Here is a 3179-nt window from a genome sequence, read left to right as displayed (position 1 = left end):
GGCATTTGCTTGAAATATTAACTTCAACTCCTGGAACATCTCATATGCTCCATGATGTTCAAAACATCGTTGAAGTCCCGGTTCTAAGCCGTAAAGCATGGCATACTGAACTATCGAGTAGTCATCAGCTTTGCTTTGCCAGACGTTCTTAACGTCGTCAGTTGCATCTGCAGCAGGCCAGGCACCCAGCGGTGCTTCCAGGATGTAATTCTTCTGTGCAACAATGAGGATAATCCTCAAGTTACAGACACAGTCCGTGTAATTGCTACCATCATCTTTCAACTTTGCTTTCTCAAGGAACGCATTAATATTCAACGGAACAACAGCATGGGCCATCTATCTACAACAAACATAGACAAGCAAAATACTATCAGGTACTAAGTTCATGATAAATTCAAGTTCAATTAATCATATTACTTAAGAACTCCCACTTAGATAGACATCCCTCTAATCATCTAAGTGATCACGTGATCCAAATCAACTAAACCATAACCGATCATCACGTGAAATGGAGTAGTTTTCAATGGTGAACATCACTATGTTGATTATATCTACTATATGATTCACGCTTGACCTTTTGGTCTTAGTGTTCTGAGGCCATATCTGCATATGCTAGGCTCGTCAAGTTTAACCTGAGTATTCTGCGTCTGCAAAACTGGCTTGCACCCGTTGTAGATGGACGTAGAGCTTATCACGCCCGATTATCACATGGTGTCTGGGCACGACGAACTTTGGCAACGGTGCATACTCAGTGAGAACACTTTTATCTTGAAATTTAGTGAGAGATCATCTTATAATGCTACCGTCAATCAAAGCAAGATAAGATGCATAAAAGATAAACATCACATGCAATCAATATAAGTGATATGATATGGCCATCATCATCTTGTGCTTGTGATCTCCATCTCCGAAGCACCGTCATGATCACCATCGTCACCGGCGCGACACCTTGATCTCCATCGTAGCATTGTTGTCGTCTTGCCAACTATTGCTTTTACGACTATCGCTGCCGCTTAATGATAAAGTAAAGCAATTACAGGGCGATTGCATTGCATACAATAAAGCGACAACCATATGGCTCCTGCCAGTTGCCGATAACTCGGTTACAAAACATGATCATCTCATACAATAAAATATAGCATCATGCCTTGACCATATCACATCACAACATGCCCTGCAAAAACAAGTTAGACGTCCTCTACTTTGTTGTTGCAAGTTTTACGTGGCTGCTACGGGCTGAGCAAGAACCGTTCTTACCTACGCATCAAAACCACAACGATAATTCATCAAGTTAGTGTTGTTTTAACCTTCTCAAGGACCGGGCGTAGCCACACTAGGTTCAACTAAAGTTGGAGAAACTGACACCCGTTAGTCACCTGTGTGCAAAGTACGGCGGTAAAACCAGTCTCGCGTAAGCGTACGCGTAATGTCGGTCCGGGCCGCTTCATCCAACAATACCGCCAAACCAAAGTATGACATGCTGGTAAGCAATATGACTTGTATCGCCCACAACTCACTTGTGTTCTACTCGTGCATATAACATCTACGCATAAAATCAGGCTCTGATGCCACTGTTGGGGAACATAGTAATTTCAAAAAAATCCTACGCACACGCAAGATCATGGTGATGCATAACAACGAGAGGGGAGAGTGTTGTCCACGCACCCTCATAGACCGTAAGCGGAAGCGTTAGCACAACGCGGTTGATGTAGTCGTACGTCTTCACGATCCGATCGATCAAGTACCGAACGTACGGCACCTCCGAGTTCAGCACACGTTCAACTCGATGACATCCCTCAAACTCCGATCCAGCTGAGCTTTGAGGGAGAGTTCCGTCAGCAGCACGGCGTGGTGACGATGATGATATTCTACCGACGCAGGGCTTCGCCTAAGCACCGCTACGATATTATGGTGGAGGGGGCACGAAAGGGGGGGCGGCCCCCTCCCAATTCGGATTGGGCTTGGGCGGGCGCACCCCCTGCCTTGATCCTTTCCCCTCATTTCCACTAAAGCCCATTAAGGCCCATATACCTCCCGGGGGGTTCTGATAACCTCCCCGTGCTCCGGTATTGTCCCAATCTCACCCGGAACCATTCCGGTGTCCAAATATAGTCGTCCAATATATCAATCTTTATGTCTCGGCCATTTCGAGACTCCTCATCATGTCCGTGATCACATTCGGGACTCCGAACTACCTTCGGTACATCAAAACACATAAACTCATAATATAACCATCATCGAACCTTTAGCGTGCGGACCCTATGGGTTCAAGAACTATGTAGACATGACCGAGACACGTCTCTGGTCAATAATAAATAGCGCAACCTAGATGCTCATATTGGCTCCCACATATTCTACGAAGATCTTTATCGGTCAAACCGCATAACAACATACGTTGTTCCCTTTGTCATCGGTATGTTACTTGCCCGAGATTCGATCGTCGGTATCTCAATACCTAGTTCAATCTCGTTACCAGCAAGTCTCTTTACTCATTACGTAATGCATCATCCCGTAACTAACTCATTAGCTACATTGCTTGCAAGGCTTATAGTGATGTGCATTACCGAGAGGGCCCAGAGATACCTCTCCGACAATCGGAGTGACAAATCCTAATCTCGAAATACGTCAACTCAACAAATACCTTCGGAGACACCTGTAGAGCACCTTTATAATCATCCAGTTACGTTGTGACGTTTGGTAGCACACAAAGTGTTCCTCCGGTAAGCGGGAGTTACATAATCTCATAGTTATAGGAACATGTATAAGTCATGAAGAAAGCAATAGTAACATACTAAACGATCAAGTGATATGCTAACGAAATGGGTCAAGTCAATCACATCATTCTTCTAATGATGTGATCCCACTGATCAAATGATAACTCATATCCATGGTTAGGAAACTCAACCATTTTTGATCAATGAGCTAGTCAAGTAGACGCATACTAGTGACACTATGTTTGTCTATGTATTCACACATGTATTGTGTTTCCGGTTAATACAATTCTAACATGAATAATAAACATTTATCGTGAAATAAGAAAATAAATAATAACTTTATTATTGGCTCTAGGGCATATTTCCTTCACCGGGATCTATGCCTTTGCCGTCTGCCATGGCGGACGACAAAGAAGCTGTTTCCAGTAGTGACGGCCAAGAGGCCATATAACCCCTCTCTCACCC

This window comes from Triticum dicoccoides, chromosome 3B (assembly GCF_002162155.2).
Source record: "Triticum dicoccoides isolate Atlit2015 ecotype Zavitan chromosome 3B, WEW_v2.0, whole genome shotgun sequence".
Classification (NCBI taxonomy): Eukaryota; Viridiplantae; Streptophyta; class Magnoliopsida; order Poales; family Poaceae; genus Triticum; species Triticum dicoccoides.
The sequence above is the reverse complement of the archived record's forward strand: the minus strand, read 5'-3'. Positions refer to the sequence as shown.